The 21,593-nt window shown below is 44.4% G+C and overlaps 2 protein-coding genes across 3 annotated transcripts in view; one reads left to right on the top strand and one right to left on the bottom strand.

Annotated features, from left to right (window-relative positions):
- The window catches only part of LOC109864674 (dedicator of cytokinesis protein 2), a 139,672-nt gene that overhangs the window by 33,281 nt on the left and 84,798 nt on the right, over window positions 1-21,593 (bottom strand). The window lies entirely within an intron of this gene.
- Window positions 13,595-21,593, top strand: part of LOC116354948 (serine/arginine repetitive matrix protein 1-like) — a 31,613-nt gene continuing 23,614 nt past the window's right edge. The window contains exon 1 of the mRNA XM_031797057.1: window positions 13,595-13,778. The gene's annotated coding sequence lies outside the window, so the exon portion shown is untranslated. The remainder of the gene's footprint in view (window positions 13,779-21,593) is intronic.

Below are 21,593 nucleotides of genomic sequence, written 5' to 3'. Positions count from 1 at the left end.
GCTTCATTCTAAAATTTATTAAACCTACACACAATAACCCAAACACTTTTTTGGTACCCTTCCCCAGATCTGTGCCTTCACACAGTCCTGTCTCTGAGCTCTACGGACAACTGCTTCGACCTCATGGCTTGGTTTTTGCTCTGGCATGCACTGTCAACTGTGGGACCTTATATAGACAGGTGTGTGCCTTTCCAAATCATGTCCAATCAATTGAATTTCCCCCAGGTGGGACTCCAATCAAGTTGTAGAAACATCTCAAGGATGATCAATGGAAACAGGATGCACCTGAGCTCAATTTCGTGTCTCATAGCAAAGAGTCTGAATACTTAAGTAAATAAGGTATTTCTGTTTTTTATTTTTCAAACACATTTGCAAAAAACTTTTTCCGCTTCGTCATTATGGGATAATGTGTGATGATTGCTGAGGATTCGTATTTATTTAATCAATTTTAGAATAAGGCTGTAACGTAACAAAATGTAACAAAACGTATATATACACCGGTCGCTATGTATCTGTCTTTATGTCTATCTCTGGTTGGTAGTGACGGAGTGAGATGGGATGGGGACTGAAAGATGAGAGAGGGGGAGCGAAGGAGTGATAGATGATGGATGATATTTTCAGATGGAGAGATTTTTTTTTTAATGGGAATGTGTGTGTGTGTGTGCACTTGCATGCATGCACAAACACATACACACATAGAAAACCGCGAACATGCCTCAGGAGGTTGGTGGGACTTTAATTGGGGAGAACGGTCTTGTGGTAATGGCTGGAGCGGAATTGTTGTGGAATGGTATTAAATACATCAAACACATGGTTTCCAGGTGCTCGACGCCATTCCATTTACTCCACTCCGGCCATTATTATGAGCCGTTCTCCCCTTAGCAGCCTCCTGTGGAACACACACACACACACACACACGCAAACACATTTATATTCCACTGCTGAAAGCACATTGTTCTCTCATATCTCAGCCAGATCACTCAAGATTGACTTTGAAATTGGATGTCTGTCCTTGTCCTGAGGACATCGGGAAATGCCTTCAAAAACTAGGGTGAACAGTAAACGCTTTTACCATCAAATAGGCTTGGGTTTTCCTAGGGTGTTGTAGAAGGGGGCGTTGGATGAGCGTAATCCCATGACTCCGGATCCAAAGGTTGTTTGTTCAATCCCAGTGGTAAACACTCCTTTAAAATCTAACCCAAACCTTAATCCCGTGACTCCGGTTCCGAAGGTCACGCATTCCATCCCAGAGGTAGACACAATTAATATAATTATTTTGACCCTATCCCAAACCTTAAACCTTAATTTAACCATTCGGAATAACACTATCTAAAACCTTCAATCTTAACATCTAAATTTGACGTTTGGAGAAATGTGGATAAACGTACGACTCTGAAGCCAAATTGGTAAAACCGTGAGATGAAACGCCTGGAGGGCTACCCTTTAGCAATCACCACGGGAGCATTGTCTCTGACACACATACACAAAGCCTAATCATTGTGACACCCCCAAAAAATGCAGGCACACAATCAGACCAGCCAGGTTGCTCCGGATCCACTGCGAAATTAGACATCCGTCGAGGTAAGCATGACATCAGGATATGGCGTCAAACCTGGCCACCAGGGGCAACGGTGAGCGCTAATACAATCAGGTGAGCTAGTCTGTATTAAATATACACTACCAGTCAAACGTTTTAGAACACCTACTCATTCAAGGGTTTTTCTTTATTTTTTCCTATTTTCTACATTGTAGAATAACAGTGAAGATGACTCTGGTATACCGGTATACTGGTATTGATTCACGGACCCGTTTGGGTTTTTACTGGTATACCGGTATTGATTCACGGACCCGTTTGGGTTTTTACTGGTATACCGGTATTGATTCACGGACCCGTTTGGGTTTTTACTGGTATACCGGTATTGATTCACGGACCCGTTTGGGTTTTTACTGGTATACCGGTATTGATTCACGGACCCGTTTGGGTTTTTACTGGTATACCGGTATTGATTCACGGACCCGTTTTGGTTTTTACTGGTATACCGGTATTGATTCACGGACCCGTTTGGGTTTTTACCGGTATACCGGTATTGATTCACGGACCCGTTTGGGTTTTTACCGGTATTGATTCACGGACCCGTTTGGGTTTTTACCGGTATACCGGTATTGATTCAAGGACCCGTTTGGGATTTTACCGGTATACCGGTATTGATTCACGGACCCGTTTGGGTTTTTACCGGTATACCGGTATTGATTCAAGGACCCGTTTGGGTTTTTACCGGTATTGATTCACGGACCCGTTTGGGTTTTTACCGGTATTGATTCACGGACCCGTTTGGGTTTTTACCGGTATACCGGCATTGATTCACGGACCCGTTTGGGTTTTACCGGCATTGATTCACGGACCCGTTTGGGTTTTTACCGGTATACCGGTATTGATTCACGGACCCGTTTGGGTTTTTACCGGTATACCGGTATTGATTCACGGACCCGTTTGGGTTTTTACCGGTATACCGCTATTGATTCACGCACCCGTTTGGGTTTTTACCGGTATAGATTCACGGACCCATTTGGGTTTTTACCGGTATACCGGCATTGATTCACGGACCCGTTTGGGTTTTACCGGTATACCGGCATTGATTCACGGACCCGTTTGGGTTTTACCGGCATACCGGTATTGATTCACGGACCCGTTTGGGTTTTTACTTTACCTTCTGCAACGGTATTTGAATGTTTGGTTCGTTAAATGTGATATAGTTTGCAAATCAAAACCATGAAATAACACATATGGAATCATGTAGTAACCAAAAAAAAGTGTTCAACAAATCAAAATATGTTTTATATTTGAGATTTTTCAAATAGCCACCCTTTGCCTTGATGAAAGCTTTGCACACTCTTGGCATTCTCTCACAAAGACACAGCGGTTGGAACCAGAGATCTCCAATTTGGACTTTATAAAAAATGAAAAGCTGAAATGTCTTGAGTCAATAAGTATTTCACCACTTTGTTAAACAAGTTCAAGAGTACAATTTGTCACAGAATAAGTTGCATGGACTCAGTATTTGTGCAATAGTAGTGTTTAACAAGATTTTCTGACTACCTCATCTCTGTAACCCACACATACAATTATCTGTAAGGTCAATCAGTCAGGCAGTACATTTCAAACACAAATTCAACCACAAAGACCAGGGAAGTGTTCCTATGCCTCGCAAAGAAGGGCACGTATTGGTAGATGGGTAAAACAAAGAGAGCAGACATTGAATATCCCTTTGAGCATGGATGCACACACTGGATGGTGTGTCAATACACCCAGTCACTACAGAGATACAGACCCCCTTCCTAACTCAGTTAGGGCAAATCCAACACAGAACATCACAGAGTACCACACTTCATACATGTTATGGGTATGCTTGTAATCATGAAGGACTGGGGAGTTTTTCAGGATAACAAAGAAACGGAATGGAGTTAAGCACAGGCAAAATACCAGAGGAAAACCTGGTTCCACCAGACAATGGAAGGCCAAATCTACACTGGATTTGCTCACCAAGAATACAGTGAATGTTCCTAAATGGCCGAGTTACAGTTGGCAAAATCTATGGCAAGATCAGAAAATTATTGTCTAGAAATGATCAGCAACCAATCTGGCAGAACTTGAAGAATTTTGAAAAGAATAATGTGCAAATGTTGCACAATCCAGGTGTGTTAAGCTCTTAGAGACGTACCCAGAAAGAGTCCAATGGTGCATCTACAAAGTATTAACCCTGGCACGTGAATACTTATGTACATGTGATATTTCTGTATTTCATTTGAAATACATTTGTAAAACATTTTAAAACCTTTTTTTTTGCTTTGTCATTTGGAGGTATTGTGTGTAGATGGGTGAGAGAGAAACAAATATTTTGAATTCAGGCTGTAACACAACAAAATGTGGAATAAGTCAAGGGCTATGAATACTGTAGATACGGCCAGCAAGATAGCTAGCTAAGGTTAGCATGCTAACCAGCTACACTGACAGCTGTCAGTTCCCTATTTGTTGATTTTTCTCCACTCCGCGCGGAAATCACCACGTCGTTCTATCCCACCCCAATTCGTGAATATGTATAAGTGGCCTGCGTCATTCTTCGGGGGTGGAACGTTAACGAGCACTTACGCTCTAGGGCAGGAATTATGTTGAAATAGGGGTGGCATCACCCACTGATGGGGGGCCTTTAACCATTCAGAATGAATACCTAGAAATGTGACGTTTGGACGTCACATTTGGACGTCTGATTCTGCAGTGAGACTGTGAGAGTGTGTTGATTCAGACACACAAACTCAGACACGCTGACACACACACACACACACACACACATGTCCACATTCAGACACACAGAGACAGACACACACACATTCAGTCATACAAAAAATGCAGGCACACATTTAGACGCACACACCACACACACACACACACACACGCACGCACACACACACGCACACACACAGAGAGACACACACACACAGACAGACACACTGACTCACACACACATTAAGACGGCGTCTCTGTGGGTAATGTTGGTTACATAAAGCTTTAATTAGGAAGTGATATTTCAGCTCTGTGAGCAACGTGCTGCTTATCCCTCTATCTCTCCCTGGTAGAACATGACACCAGACACCCTGTCAAGATCCAACCTCTTTCATCTCTTCTCCTCGTTTCTTCCATTGCGCCACCCCTCCCCTCCCCTCCCCACCCCTCCTCTGTCTGAACTGAAACAAAGTTTGTGTTTACTGTGTGTTTACTGTGACACTGCTGCCAACCCGAATGCTTGATGTGTCCGGCACATAAGTGCGCATGCACAAACACACGTATACATGCACAGACAAAAAAAAGACACAAATAACTGCAAGCACACATTCACACACCGAACTGCAAACAACCAAACAAATCCTCCCCAAGAGTCAACTTCAAACACTCAGATAACTCAGCTCAACTTCTAGAGCTCTCTCCCTCTCTCTCTCTCTTTCTGTCCTTCTCCCTCTCTGACAGTGTTCAAGTGAGAACGGCTGATTACTAATAGGATTATCAACAGGGTAGACTACACACACACACACACACTATGAAGACAGACGCAAACGTAACGGAGGCAGTGCGAGAGCACAAACAAACAAGTAGTGAGTTCACTACATATTGTCGGTCTATCCTAGATAGAGTAGGTGGGGGTTGGGGCCAGAAGTTCATTGGCTTACTTCCCTGTAATTGGTCGTCTCTGAGAAATTAACACAGTCCTCAATCTTTTTACTCACCCTCCGAAACACACACACACACACACACACACACACACACACACACACACACACACACACACACACACACACACACACACACACACACACACACACACACACACACACACACACAGACAGACAGAGAGAGCTCTAGTCCTGTCCAGGATCTTATGTAACTGCCAAGAGATTATTGAAAAAGCAGGACACAGATGCTCGGCTGGGGATTTTGCTCCCTCCTCTCTTTCTCATTCTCTTTCTCTCCATTCATCCGTCTGTCTCCATCCCCCCTTACCCCCTTTCTCTTTTATAGAACTAAAATCAAAGACAGATTTCAGCAGGACAGCAGCCAGGTTCGCTCAAGATCCATTTAGAAATCCGACATCGGTCAGGAGATGCCTTTAAAACCGGCCACTAGGGTCAACGGTGAGCTCTTTTACCATCAAGTAGACTTGGGTTTCGCCAGGGCGCTGTGAACAAGGGTGGCGGATGGGCATAAGCCACGAGCTCCGGCTCCGAGGCTCGCGTGTATAATCCCAGTGTTAGGCACTTGTTTTATTTAAAAAAATAATGCAGCCCTATCCTAAACCTTACCCCTTAACTTTAACCTTGGAGTTGTTTTTGTTTGAACCCTATACCAAACCTTAACTCTTAACTTAACCTTTCGGAATCGGTGCCTAAACTTAACTAGCCGCAAAGCGCCGGCGAAAGCAGCAGCCGCAGCAGGAGGAGCATCCCAGCGTGTCCAAAACATCAACAAACTGGATGAACTAGTAACCGGAAGGTTGCAAGTTCAAATCCCCGAGCTGGCAAGGTACAAATCTGTCGTTCTGTCCCTGAACAGGCAGTTAACCCACTGTTCCTAGGCCGTCATTGAAAATAAGAATTTGTTCTTAACTGACTTGCCAAGTTAAATAAAGGTTAAAAAAACGCGGGCAAACGTCGGAATCTGAAGTCCATTTGGTCAAACCGTGAGTTCTTGTTGAAGGACAGAACATTCATCTACAGGATTTTGTCAGTAGAGAATAACGCATCTCAAAAAAAACTGATCCACACAAAATAATACAATAACACCGACAGGCAGACAGACAGGCAGACAGACAGGCAGACAGACAGGCAGACAGAGAAACAGACAGGAGACATGAATACAGAGACCAAGACAAATGTGTGCACTACCACAAAGAGAGAGAGACACACACAAATGTTATTTTAGACTGACAGTCATGCACCGAGATATGCAATCAACCACACCGCAGGACAGAAGAGGCCCTTCTTGTCATTCAATTATCTCTGCCACATTCTCTCTCTGCCACATTCTCTCTTTTTTCTCTCCTCTCTCCCTCACCTGGGTTTTTGTTGAATGAAAGAGGATGGGGAGAGTTAGAGAGGGATAGAGAGAGAGAGAGAGAGAGAGGGAGAGAGAGAGAGAGAGGGGGGGGTTGAGAGAGGCAGGCAGGATAGGAGCAGTGTAATCAGCTGGTATGTTTGCATGTCAGAGAGTACTGATTAGACAGATCAATGACTTCACAGCTCAACGTCTCTCCGTCGGGCACAAAGAGGTCTATCAAGCCCTTTTTCTAACAACCCCGGCTAACGCCCTGAGATACTTAGCGAGGGAAGGAGGAAGGGAGTGATGGATGGGCGGGGGAGGAGAGGGGAATAAGGTAACGACAGGGAGAGAGTCTGAGATGAGGGAAATGGGAATAGAATTTAAACACATTAGCCTGACCCCTAAAATGACACCCCTCGTCTCCACTCCTCCTTACCTCCTCCCTCCCTCTTTCCCTCGGTCCTCGTCTTGCAGTAATGTGCTCCTTTTCCCATCACAACATCCTCCAAAATCAAATTACAGAGAGCTTAGAGAGAGAAAACACGCCTCGCCCTCCTCGCCGTGCAGGATGTGCGTGTGTGTGTGTTGGTCTACGTGTGAGATTCCTCTCGCACACAACATAAAGGCGTATGGCAATTATTGTGCATTGGGGGTGGTGGTGAATAGAAATGTTTCAGCTTTTTGTATTTATTTAACCTTGATTTTGACAGGGGAAGTCATACTGAGACGAGTGTCTCTATTATATGTGAGTCCTGCGTTAGTACAGCAAACACATACAATATACACAATTACAAGTCCTGCGTTAGTACAGCAAACACATACAATATACACAATTACAAGTCCTGCGTTAGTACAGCAAACACATACAATATACACAATTACAAGTCCTGCGTTAGTACAGCAAACACATACAATATACACAATTACAAAACATAGTACGAGTAAACAGACACATTTATCGACATAGAGGTCTCCGATCATTGCTCTGAACTGACCAAGGGGGACCAGAACATATCATTTCAGAGAACTCTGTAAGTTGTTCCACATAAAGGGCCCCCCGAAAAAAGAAAAGCAGCGCTACCCAACTCTGTGGAGACCGAAGGGGCCTCCAGTGTTATTGTTTTAATAATTTACCTTTATTTAACTACGCAAGTCAGTTAAAAACTCATTCTTATTTACAACCCCGGCCAAATCCTAACCCGAACAACGCTGGGCCAATTATGCGCCATCCTGGAATCAAACCAGGGTCTGTAGTGACGCCTCTAGCGCTGAGATGCAGCTCCTTAGACCGCTGCGCCACTCCAAGCTTGAGACCGGGTTTCGTCATTTGTGAGTCTAAGTTGAATGAATGACGATAGATACATAGGAAGTTTCTATACGAGTGCTTTGCAGATCAACACAAGAAAATGCTACTCTCTCCTTACGTACAAAGACGCCCAACCCACTTCCTGATACAAAACACAATGGTGAGTTCTACAATGGAAAACAGCATGTAGTGGCTTAAGTGTAGATGCTGCTGCATGCAGATAGATAGTATCACCATAATATCACCATCATCTAAAATAGGCCTGGACAATTTATTTTCTATTAACAAAAGTCAGACATGTAAAAGAATCCAACCTTGAACTTCAACTTCTTCACCGGCTCAGTGACATGTTTTTTAAATGACAGTTTGTCATCAAGCCAGATACCAAAATACGAGCACAATGGAACTCGCTCAATTTGTGTACCGTTCAAATTCCTTTAAATCTGGGTTATGGGACCTAGAAACAAAGCATGTATTTGGTTTTGTTTGCATTTAGCACTAACTTCAGATCCAACAGTGACCTCTGCAGTGATTGAAAATCAGACTTCAAATGCGAAAAGGCTTGGTCAACGGAAGGAACAATTGAATACTGTATCATCTGCACACAATATATATATTTTTTTACAGCATTACCAATGTTATTTACATAGATTGTAACACTTACACACACACACAGTCTTCACACACACCCACACACACAGTTATTCCGCTGCTCATCTCAGCAGAGATCAATTGAAACTCGACACAAGGTGAGTCGACAACTTTTCTATGTCGCATATGCATCACTGGTTATTTTTGGCAGGGGTCAGAACATTCAGATACACACTTTATCAGGGGACATCCGAGGGAACACACACACAGATTCATAACACCCCAATTTATCACTGATTATACAAGGGAATCTCCAAAAAGGGAAAAGCCGTGAATAAAAACACACACAGAAACATTCACCGTTCAACAATCAGACAAACAAGTTGACTTCTCTCTTTATGATCTCTCTTTTCTTTCCTTTCCTCTCCATCCCTCTATCTCTTTCCATGTCACACTAAGGGAGTGTTGAGAGATCCCTCTCCTCTCTCTCTAGTGGATAAACTACTGATGTAGGCATCTCTTGTATATCAAACTCTTTTCACACGCTCCCTGCACAAGTCACCTCTCTCTAACTTGCACTTGTGAACGCGAGAGACTGAGCGAGAGGACGGGTGAGAAACAGAGAGAGGAGGGGGGAGAAAGAGCGAGGGGAGTCCTAAATAGCTTCTCAGACACTTGAGACCCAGAAACAGAGAATAGTGAGGGAGGGAGGGCGAGAAAAGGGGGGAAAGAAAGGGGAGAAAGTGGGACAGTAAGACAAGTACAGACAGAAGGACATCAGGAATAGAGCATGTAACACATCAGACTGAAATACAGAGATATAGATATAGATAGATAGAGAGATATAGATAGATCTAGAGATATATACAGATATAGATAGATAAAGTAAGATAGAGAGATTTAGATATAGATAGACATGGTAAGATATAAAGAGAAATAGACAGATATAGATAACATAGATATAGTAAGATATAGAGAGATATAGATAGATATAGTAAGATATAGAGAGATATAGACATATATAATAAGATAAAGGTATGGTAAGATATAGATATAGATACAGAAAGATATAGAGAGATATAGGTAAATATAGATAGATATAGTAAGATATAGAGAGATATAGATTTAGATAAATATAGTAAGATATGGAAAGATATAGAGAGATATAGTAAGATAAAGATAGATATAGTAAGATATACAGTTGAAGTCGGAAGTTTACATAAACTTAGATTGGAGTCAATAAAACTCGCTTTTCAACCACTCCACACATTTCTTGTTCACAAACTATAATTTTGGCAAGTTGGTTAGGACATCTGCTTTGTGCGTGACACAAGTCATTTTACCAACAATTGTTTACAGACAGATTATTTCACTTATAATTCACTGTATCACAATTCCAGTGGGTCAGAAGTTTACATACACTAAGTTGACTGTGCCTTTAAACAGCTTGGAAAATTCCAGAAAATGTCATGGCTTTAGAAGCCAATTGGAGGTGTACCTGTGGATGTATTTCAAGGACAACCTTCAAACTCAGTGCCTCTTTGCTTGACCTCGTGGGAAAATCAAAAGAAAATTCACAACTCAATTTAGAATTGACCCCGGCCCTGACACGCAAATGCACACACGTGCACATACGCACATGGCCAGGTCGCAGTTGCAAATGAGAACTTGTTCTCAACTAGCCTACCTGGTTAAATAAAGGTGAAATAAAAAATAAAAACATACACATAGACGGATACGTGCACGTACATACAAAGACACACACACACGCGTGCGCGCGCACACACACGCGCACACACACACACACACACACACCGCTCTATTTATTGATTCCCTTGCTCCTTAACACTCTCTTTGGCACTCTAGCTCTCCCATTCTCCATCTACCTACTGTATATCCATCTTTATCTATATCTGTCTATATCTTACTATGTCTATCAATATTTATGTATATCTTACTATATCTATTTATATCTTACCATATCTCTATCTATATCTTACTATATCTATCTGTATCTATCTATATCTTACTATATCTATCTATATCTACATATGTCTTAATCTATCTATCTATCTATCCTACCCTGTCTTTCTAAGGTCTTCGAAAGCCAAGTTAACAAACAGATTACCGACCATTTCGAATCCCACCATACCTTCTCCGCTATGCAATCTGGTTTCAGAGCTGGTCATGGGTGCACCTCAGCCACGCTTACCAACTACTTCTGTGATAGAGTTCAGTGTGTCAAATCGGAGGGCCTGTTGTCCGGACCTCTGACAGTCTCTATGCGTGTGCCACAGGGCTCAATTCTCGGGCCGACTCTTTTCTGTATACATCAATGATGTTGCTCTTGCTGCTGGTGATTCTCTGATCCACCTCTACGCAGACGACACCATGGCCTCCAACTGCTCTTAAACGCAAGTAAAACTAAATGCATGCTTTTCAATCGATCACTGCCCGCACCTGCTCGCCCGTCCACCATCACTACTCTGGACGGCTCTGACTTAGAATACGTGGACTACTACAAATACCTGGGTGTCTGGTTAGACTGTAAACTCTCCTTCCAGACTCACATTAAGCATCTCCAATCCAAAATTAAATCTAGAATCGGCTTCCTGTATCGCAACAAAGCATCCTTCACTCACGCTGCCAAACATACCCTCGTAAAACTGACCATCCTACCGATCCTCGATTTCGGTGATCTATAAAATAGCCTCCAACACTCTACTCAACAAACTGGAAGCAGTCTATCACAGTGCCATCCGTTTTGTCACCAAAGCCCCATATACTACCCACCATTGCAACCTGTACGCTCTCGTTGGTTGGTCCTCGCTTCATACTCGTCGCCAAACCCACTGGCTACAGGTTATCTACAAGTCTCTGCTAGGTAAAGCCCCGCCTTATCTCAGCTCACTGGTCACCATAGCAGCACCCACTCGTTGCACACGCTCCAGCAGGTATATCTCACTGGTCACCCCCAAAGCCAATTCCTCCTTTGGTCGTCTTTCCTTCCAGTTCTCTGCTGCCCATGACTGGAACGAATTGCAAAAATCTCTGAAGCTGGAGACTCACATCTCCCTCACTAGCTTTATGCACCAGCTGTCAGAGCAGTTTACAGATCACTGCACCTGTACATAGCCTACCTGTAAACAGCCCATCTATCTACCTACCTCATCCCAATACTGGTATTTATTTATTTATTTTGCTCCTTTGCACCCCAGTATCTCTACCTGCACATTCATCTTCTGTCGATCTACCATTCCAGTGTTTAATTGCTATATTGTAATTACTTCGCCACCATGGCCTATTTATTTCCTTAACTTATCTCATTTGCACTCACTGTATATATACTTCTTGTTTTCTTTTGTTCTACTGTATTATTGACTGTATGTTTTGTTTATTCCATGTGTAGCTCTGTTGTTGTATGTGTGGAATTGCTACGCTTTATCTTGGCCAGGTCGCAGTTGCAAATGAGAACTTGTTCTCAACTAGCCTACCTGGTTAAATAAAGGTGTTCTCAACTAGCCTACCTGGTTAAATAAATTAAAACATGTAAATCTATCTATCTATTTAAATCTATATATACTGTACTATATCTATCTATATTTGACAATATCTTTCTTTATCTTACTATATCTATCTTTATCTTTCTATATCTTTCTATATCTTACTATATCTATGTATATCTTACTATATCTATCTATAACTATTTATATCTTACTAAATGTATGTATATCTTACTATAATATATCAATATCTATCTACACTACCGTTCAAAAGTTTGGGGTCACTTAGAAATGTCCTTGTTTTTGAAAGAAAAGCACATTTTTTGTCCATTTAAATAACATCAAATTGATCAGAAATACAGTGTAGACATTGCTAATGTTGTAAATTAATATTGTTGCTGGAAACAGCAAATTCTGAATGGAATATCTAAATAGGCCCATTATCAGCAACCATCACTCCTGTGTTCCAATGGCACATCGTGTTAGCTAACCCAAGTTATCATTTTAAAATGCTAATTGATCATTAGAAAGCCCTTTTGCAATTATGTTAGCACAGCTGAAAACTGTTGTCTGATTAAAGAAGCAATAAAACTGTCCTTCTTTAGACTAGTTGAGTATCTGGAGCATCAGCATTTGTGGGTTCAATTACAGGCTCAAAATGGCCAGAAACAAATAACTTTCTTCTGAAACTCGTCTATTATTGTTCTGAGAAATGAAGGCTATTTCATGTCAGGAATTGCCTAGAAACTGAAATTCTCGTACAACGTTGTGTACTACTCCCTTCACAGAACAGCACAAACTGGCTCTAACCAGAATAGAAAGAGGAGTGGGAGGCCGCGGTGCACAACTGAGCAAGAGGAAAGTACATTGGAGTGTCTAGTTTGACAAGTCCTCAACTGGCAGCATTAAATATTACCCGCAAAACACCAGTCTCAACATCAACAGTGAAGAGGCTACTCCAAGATGCTGGCATTTTAGGCAGAACTGCAAAGAAAAAGCCATATCTCAGGCTCTCTTTTCTAATGTAAAGAAAAGATTAAGATGGGCAAAAGAACACAGACACTGGACAGAGGAACTCCCCCTAGAAGGCCAGCATCCCAGAGTCGCCTCTTCACTGTTGACGTTGAGAATGGTGTTTTGCGGCTACTATTTAATTAAGCTGCTAGTTAGAATTTTAATTCATAGGTTGAATTGAGTTAAATTCAGAAATTCAGAATTGACTCCAACCCTGGTGTGTGTGTGTGTGCGTGCGTGCGTGTATGTGTGTGTGTGTATCAACACCCCTGGACAGTGTCCCAGGAGAAGGGACCTCTGTGTTGCCAGACTTTCCCCTGGTCTGCTCAGGTCTGGTCAGGTCTGGTACAGTAGTCTGCCACAGCAGACACAGCCAGGGAAACAAGGACACACACTGGATTAACACAGGAGAGAGGGACAGAGAGACAGAAAAAAGGAGAGAGAGACCGTGAGAGAGAGAGCGAGAGAGAGGGGGGGGGGGTTGAGCTGGAGGGAAACAGAGAGAGTGAGAGGGCGAGAGAGAGAGAGAGGGAGCAAGAGGGGGGAGGATAGAGGGGGGAGGATAGATAGAGAGGGGGAGGAGAGAGAGAAGCAGAGGATCAGTTAGTGCCGCGGAGCACGGGAGTCAGCAACACAGACAGAGAGAGAGAAAGAGAGTGACATTAGGGGGGAAAAAAGAGCTGGACTAAGACAGACGACTAACTGGAGGCGTGTGGGAGAGAAAGGAGGAGAGAAAAGAGGTGTGTGGATGGGAGGAAGAGCTGAGAAAGGAGTGGAGGTGAGTGAGAGAGTGAGTGAGAGAGGAAGGACAGTAGTTATAGAGGAGTGATCAGTGGACAGAGAACCTTCATTACACAGCACACACACACGCACACACACACTTGTGTCTGTGAGTCTGCCCTTGAGTTGATGTGTTTGTGTTGTTGTGTTGTTGTAGTTAGTGCTTGTATGTTAGGGCTTGTGTAAGTGCCTGTTGGTATGTGATTGTCCCATAGTGGTGGGTTTGTTGTTGCCAAGTGCCCAGGTAGAATGCGTTTCTATTTGCCCCTTCAATCTTTAAGATTGACTTTGATCCTGCTTAGGGTGTGTGAATGTGTGATGCTCTGTGTGTGTGTGTGTGTGTGGTGTGTGGTGTGTGGTATGTGTGTGTCCTTTGTGATTGAGGTGTACTGTGTGGCAGGTGAGTAATCGTATCCGTCTGTCACTGTAGGCTTTGTGTGTGTGTGTGTGTGTGTATTCGGCTGTGTAAAGCCCAATGAACTCTGTGTGGCCGGCGACATGGTGTTTTAAAGCTGTGCGTGTGTGTGTGTGTTATACCTCCACTGGTTTAGCTCTAGTGAATAGCTCAAAGCACAACGCTGTCCCAGAGTGTATTGCTGTGGATACTCTCTCCTACAATGTATGTTCACACAGATCTAAGCGTGTGTTCCTGTTTATGCGGCATAAGAGTGTGAGTGTTGCCTATGTTTTTGTTTAATGATGTGTTTACCCATAGGTTTGAGTGTGTGCATGTGTGTATTAGTCTATAGCCATTCATGTGCATGTTCACTGTTCCCTTTTGCCCACACTACTTTACCTCCTTCAGGACTCTGGGTTCTAACACCGAGACCCAGTCACGCACTGATGGGAAGTAAACACACAGATACCAGTAGAAATATAGAGGGGAGCAGCCAGGTTGCTCAAGGTCCACTGTGAAACTTGACGTCCGTCCAACCTTAAACCCTTACCTTAAGCATTCAGACTGAATGCCTCAACTTAACCGTGGAGTTGTTTTTGTTTTAACCCTATCCCAAAACTTAACCCTTAACCCTTAACTTAACCTTTGGCTCCGAGGGCCACGTCTTCAATCCCAACGTTAGACACACACTTTTTGTTTGTTTGTTTTAACGCTTCCCCTAACCTAGACCCTTAACTTAACCATTCAGAATTCATGCCGAAACGTAACCTTCAAAATGTCATGTTTATAGACAATTGTCGGATACCGCAGTGAGACTGCGAGAGCTGATTGATGAGTGAAAAGGTAGAAATAGACAGACAGATAGATAACACAGAGGGAAGAGAGGAATAGAGACGGACAGAGCGACAGCACAGAAGGAGGAGAAAAGGAATACAGACAGACAGACAGACAGACAGACAGCACAGAAGGAGGAGAAAAGGAATACAGACAGACAGACAGACAGACAGACAGACAGACAGCACAGACAGACAGACAGACAGACAGCACAGAAGGAGGAGAAAAGGAATACAGACAGACAGACAGCACAGAAGGAGGAGAGGCGGGATACAGACAGACAGACAGGCAGCACAGAGAGAGGAGAGAAGGGATACAGACAGACAGACAGACAGCACAGAGAGATGAGAGGAGCGATACATACAGACAGACAGACGCACAGACAGACAGCACAGAGAGAGGAGAGGAGCGATATAGACAGACAGACAGACAGCACAGAGAGAGAGAAGGGATACAGACAGACAGACAGACAGACAGCACAGAGAGATGAGAGGAGCAATACAGACAGACAGACAGCACAGAAGGAGGAGAAAAGGGACACAGACAGACAGACAGCACAGAAGGAGGAGAGGCGGGATACAGACAGACAGACAGGCAGCACAGAGAGAGGAGAGAAGGGATACAGACAGACAGACAGACAGCACAGAGAGATGAGAGGAGCGATACATACAGACAGACATAGACAGACAGACAGACAGGACAGACAGCACAGAGAGAGGAGAGAAGGGATACAGACAGACAGACAGACAGCACAGAGAGAGGAGAGGAGTGATACAGACAGACAGACAGACAGCACAGAGAGAGGAGAGGAGCGAGACAGACAGACAGACAGACAGACAGACAGACAGACAGACAGACAGACAGACAGACAGACAGACAGACAGACAGAGGAGGGATACAGACAGACAGACAGCACAGAGAGAGGAGAGAAGGGATACAGACAGCACAGAGAGATGAGAGGAGCAATACAGACAGACAGACAGACGCACAGACAGACAGCACAGAGAGAGGAGAGAAGGGATACAGACAGACATACAGACAGACAGACAGACAGACAGCACAGAGAGAGGAGAGAAGGGATACAGACAGACAGACAGACAGCACAGAGAGAGGAGAGGAGTGATACAGACAGACAGACAGACAGCACAGAGAGAGGAGAGGAGCGAGACAGACAGACAGACAGACAGACAGACAGACAGACAGAGGAGGGATACAGACAGACAGACAGCACAGAGAGAGGAGAGAAGGGATACAGACAGACAGCACAGAGAGAGGAGAGAAGGGATACAGACAGACAGACAGACAGACAGACAGACAGACAGACAGACAGACAGACAGACAGACAGACAGACAGAAAAAAGACAGACAGACAGCACAGAGAGAAGAGAGGAGCTATACAGACAGACAGACAGACAGCACAGAGAGAGGAGAGGAGCGAGACAGACAGACAGACAGAGGAGGGATACAGACAGACAGACAGCACAGAGAGAGGAGAGAAGGGATACAGACAGACAGACAGACAGACAGACAGACAGACAGACAGACAGACAGAGAGAGAGAGAGAGGAGAGAAGGGATACAGACAGGCAGGCAGACAGGCAGGCAGGCAGGCAGGCAGGCAGGCAGGCAGGCAGGCAGGCAGACAGAGGAGAGGAGGGATACAGACAGACAGACAGCACAGAGAGAGGAGAGAAGGGATACAAACAGACAGACAGACAGGCAGACAGGCAGGCAGGCAGGCAGGCAGACAGACAAGGAGCGAGACAGACAGGCAGACAGACAGACAGACAGACAGACAGCACAGCACAGCACAGCACAGAGAGAGTAGAGGAGCGAATGGTCAAATGAGATATAAAGTGAACTAGAGAAACTACAATGGTTAATCTATAGGTTATGACAAAATAAATGTATGTAGACCCGAAGAGTATCTCTGGAGAGGAGAGAGGAAAGAGAGAGTTAGAGAGTTAGAATGGGGGAGGGTGACAGATGGGATGAGAGACAAAAGGAGGTGAGAGAAAGATAGAGGGTGGAGAAAAGCAAAGAAATGGTGAGAGATAAATATATACACTGCTCAAAAAAATAAAGGGAACACTTAAACAACACAAGTCAATCACACTTCTGTGAAATCAAACTGTCCACTTAGGAAGCAACACTGATTGACAATACATTTCACATGCTGTTGTGCAAACGGAATAGACAACAGGTGGAAATTATAGGCAATTAGCAAGACACCCCCAATAAAGGAGTGGTTCTACAGGTGGTGACCACAGACCACTTCTCAGTTCCTATGCTTCCTGGCTGATGTTTTGGTCACTTTTGCTTTCACTCTAGTGGTAGCATGATACAGAGTCTACAACCCACACAAGTGGCTCAGGTAGTGCAGCTCATCCAGGATGGAACATCAATGCGAGCTGTGGCAAGAAGGTTTGCTGTGTCTGTCAGCGTAGTGTCCAGAGCATGGAGGTGCTACCAGGAGACAGGCCAGTACATCGGGAGACGTGGAGGAGGCCGTAGGAGGGCAACAACCCAGCAGCAGGACCGCTACCTCCGCCTTTGTGCAAGGAGCAGCAGGAGGAGCACTGCCAGAGCCCTGCAAAATGACCTCCAGCATCATGTCTCGCTCCATCCACCAACGCCACGTTGCACCACAGACTGTCCAGGAGTTGGCGGATGCTTTAGTCCTGGTCTGGGAGGAGATCCCTCAGGAGACCATCCGCCACCTCATCAGGAGCATGCCCAGGTGTTGTAGGGAGGTCATACAGGCACGTGGAGGCCACACACTACTGAGCCTCATTTTGACTTGTTTTAAGGACATTACATCAAAGTTGGATCAGCCTGTAGTGTTGTTTTCCACTTTAATTTGGAGTGTGACTCTAAATCCAGACCTCCATGGGTTGATAAATTTGATTTCCATTGATAATTTTTGTGTGATTTTGTCGTCAGCACAATCAACTATGTAAAGAAAAAAGTATTTAATAATAATATTTCATTCATTCAGATCTAGGATGTGTTATTTTCGTGTTCCCTTTATTTTTTTGAGCAGTGTATATACAGTGGGGCAAAAAAGTATTTAGTCAGCCACCAATTGTGCAAGTTCTCCCACTTAAAAAGATGAGAGAGGCCTGTCATTTTCATCATAGGTACACTTAAACTAGACAAAAAAAATCCAGAAAATCACATTGTAGGATTTTTAATGAATTTACTTGCAAATTATGGTGGAAAATAAGTATTTGGTCACCTACAAACAAGTAAGATTTCTGGCTCTCACAGACCTGTAACCTCTTCTTTAAGAGGCTCCTCTGTCCTCCACTCGTTACCTGTATTAATGGCACCTGTTTGAACTTGTTATCAGTATAAAAGACACCTGTCCACAACCTCAAACAGTCACACTCCAAACTCCACTATGGCCAAGACCAAAGAGCTGTCAAAGGACACCAGAAACAAAATTGTAGACCTGCACCAGGCTGGGAAGACTGAATCTGCAATAGGTAAGCAGCTTGGTTTGAAGAAATCAACTGTGGGAGCAATTATTAGGAAATGGAAGACATACAAGACCACTGATAATCTCCCTCGATCTGGGGCTCCACGCAAGATCTCACCCCGTGGGGTCAAAATGATCACAAGAACAGTGAGCAAAAATCCCAGAACCACACGGTGGGACCTAGTGAATGACCTGCAGAGAGCTGGGACCAAAGTAACAAAGCCTACCATCAGTAACATGCCTACCATATGCCGGCAGGGACTCAAATCATGCAGTGCCATACGTGTCCCCCTGCTTAAGCCAGTACATGTCCAGGCCCGCCTGAAGTTTGCTAGAGAGCATTTGGATGTTCCAGAAGAAGATTGGGAGAATGTCATATGGTCAGATGAAACCAAAATATTACTTTTTGGTAAAAACTCAACTCGTCGTGTTTGGAGGACAAAGAACGCTGAATTGCATCCAAAGAACACCATACCTACTGTGAAGCATGGGGGTGGAAACATCATGCTTTGGGGCTGTTTTTCTGCAAAGGGATCCGTGTAAAGGAAAGAATGAATGGGGCCATGTATCGTGAGATTTTGAGTGAAAACCTCCTTCCATCAGCAAGGGCATTGAAGATGAAACGTGGCTGGGTCTTTCAGCATGACAATGATCCCAAACACACCTCCCGGGCAACGAAGGAGTGGTTTTGTAAGAAGCATTTCAACGTCCTGGAGTGGCCTAGCCAGTTTCCAGATCTCAACCCCATAGAAAATCTTTGGAGGGAGTTGAAAGTCTGTGTTGCCCAGCAACAGCCCCCCCCCCAAAAAGAAAAAATCACTGCTCTAGAGGAGATCTGCATGGAGGAATGTGCCAAAATACCAGCAACAGTGTGTGAAAACCTTGTGAAGACTTACAGAAAACGCTTGACCTCTGTCATTGCCAACAAAGGGTATATAACAAAGTATTGAGATAAACGTTTGTTATTGACCAAATACTTATTTTCCACCATCATTTGCAAATAAATTCATAAAAAATCCTACAATGTGATTTTCTGGATTTTTTTTCTTCTTATTTTGTCTGTCATAGTTGAAGTGTACCTATGATGAAAATTACAGGCCTCCCTCATCTTTTTAAGTGGGAGAACTTGCACAATTGGTGGCTGACTAAATACTTTTTTGCCCCACTTTATATTTATATATATATATATATATATATATATATATATATATATATATATATATATATAGAGAGAGAGAGAGAGAGAGAGAGAGAGTAAGTGTATGTGTATGTGTTCATCTGTGCATGCGTGTGTGAGAGAGAGAGAGAGAGAGAGAGTAAGTGTATGTGTATGTGTTCATCTGTACGTGCGTGCTTGTGTTCATGTGTGTGTGCGTGCATGCATGCATACATGTGTGTCTGCATTTGTGCGTACAAGAAAATGCATCCATGTGTGTGTGTGTTATCAGGCCAGTGACAGAGTGAGAGACCCAAACCCCCTGATTATCAGACAGAAAGAAAGGAAGGACAGAACGACGGGGAATGAGAAAAGAGAGATACGCTAATGATACAGGGACGAGAGAGAGAGGGCATGGAGGGTCAGGTTGATGGAGAGACGAGGGAGGAGGTACAGACCGAGGGTCAGTGATACAGGGACGAAAGAGAGAGAGGGCATGGAGGGTCAGGTTGATGGAGAGACGAGGGAGGAGGTACAGACCGAGGGTCAGTGATACAGGGACGAAAGAGAGAGAGGGCATGGAGGGTCAGGTTGATGTAGAGACGAGTGAGGAGGTACAGACCGAGGGTCAGTGATACAGGGACGAGAGAGAGAGGGCATGGAGGGTCAGGTTGATGGAGAGACGAGGGAGGAGGTACAGACCGAGGGTCAGTGATACAGGGACGAGAGAGAGAGAGGGCATGGAGGGTCAGGTTGATGGAGAGACGAGGGAGGAGGTACAGACCGAGGGTCAGTGATACAGGGACGAGAGAGATAGAGGGCATGGAGGGTCAGGTTGATGGAGAGATGAGGGAGGAGGTATAGACTGAGGGTTAATGATACAGGGACGAAAGAGAGAGAGGGCATGGAGGGTCAGGTTGATGGAGAGACGAGAGAGGACGTATAGACTGAGGGTTAATGATACAGGGACGAAAGAGAGAGAGGGCATGGAGGGTCAGGTTGATGGAGAGACGAGAGAGGACGTATAGACTGAGGCTTAACGACACAGGGACGAGAGAGAGAGACAGACAGAGAGAGAGAGAGTGATGGGAAAGAGAGAGAGAGTGATGGGAAAGAGAGAGACAGGGAGTGATGGGAAAGAGAGAGAGAGAGTGATGGGAAAGAGAGACAGGGAGTGATGGGAAAGAGAGAGACAGGGAGTGATGGGAAAGAGAGAGACAGGGAGTGATGGGAAAGAGAGAGACAGGGAGTGATGGGAAAGAGAGAGAGAGAGTGATGGGAAAGAGAGAGAGAGAGTGATGGGAAAGAGAGAGACAGGGAGTGACGGGGAAGAGAGAGACAGGGAGTGATGGGGAAGAGAGAGAGAGAGAGTGATGGGAAAGAGAGAGAGAGAGTGATGGGAAAGAGAGAGAGAGAGTGATGGGAAAGAGAGAGAGAGTGTGATGGGAAAGAGAGAGAGAGTGATGGGAAAGAGAGAGACAGGAAGTGATGGGAAAGAGAGAGACAGGGAGTGATGGGAAAGAGAGAGACAGGGAGTGTTGGGAAAGAGAGAGACAGGGAGTGATGGGAAAGAGAGAGACAGGGAGTGTTGGGAAAGAGAGGGACAGGGAGTGACGGGGAAGAGAGACAGTGAGTGATGGGAAAGAGAGAGACAGGGAGTGATGGGAAAGAGAGAGACAGGGAGTGTTGGGAAAGAGAGAGACAGGGAGTGATGGGAAAGAGAGAGACAGGGAGTGATGGGAAAGAGAGGGACAGGGAGTGTTGGGAAAGAGAGAGACAGGGAGTGTTGGGAAAGAGAGAGACAGGGAGTGATGGGAAAGAGAGAGACAGGGAGTGACGGGGAAGAGAGAGACAGTCAGTGACGGGGAAGAGAGACAGTGAGTGATGGGAAAGAGAGAGACAGGGAGTGATGGGAAAGAGAGAGACAGGGAGTGATGGGAAAGAGA

Source organism: Oncorhynchus kisutch, linkage group LG19 (genome assembly GCF_002021735.2).
Source record: "Oncorhynchus kisutch isolate 150728-3 linkage group LG19, Okis_V2, whole genome shotgun sequence".
NCBI classification, from domain to species: Eukaryota; Metazoa; Chordata; class Actinopteri; order Salmoniformes; family Salmonidae; genus Oncorhynchus; species Oncorhynchus kisutch.
This window is presented reverse-complemented; position numbering and strand designations above follow the sequence as displayed.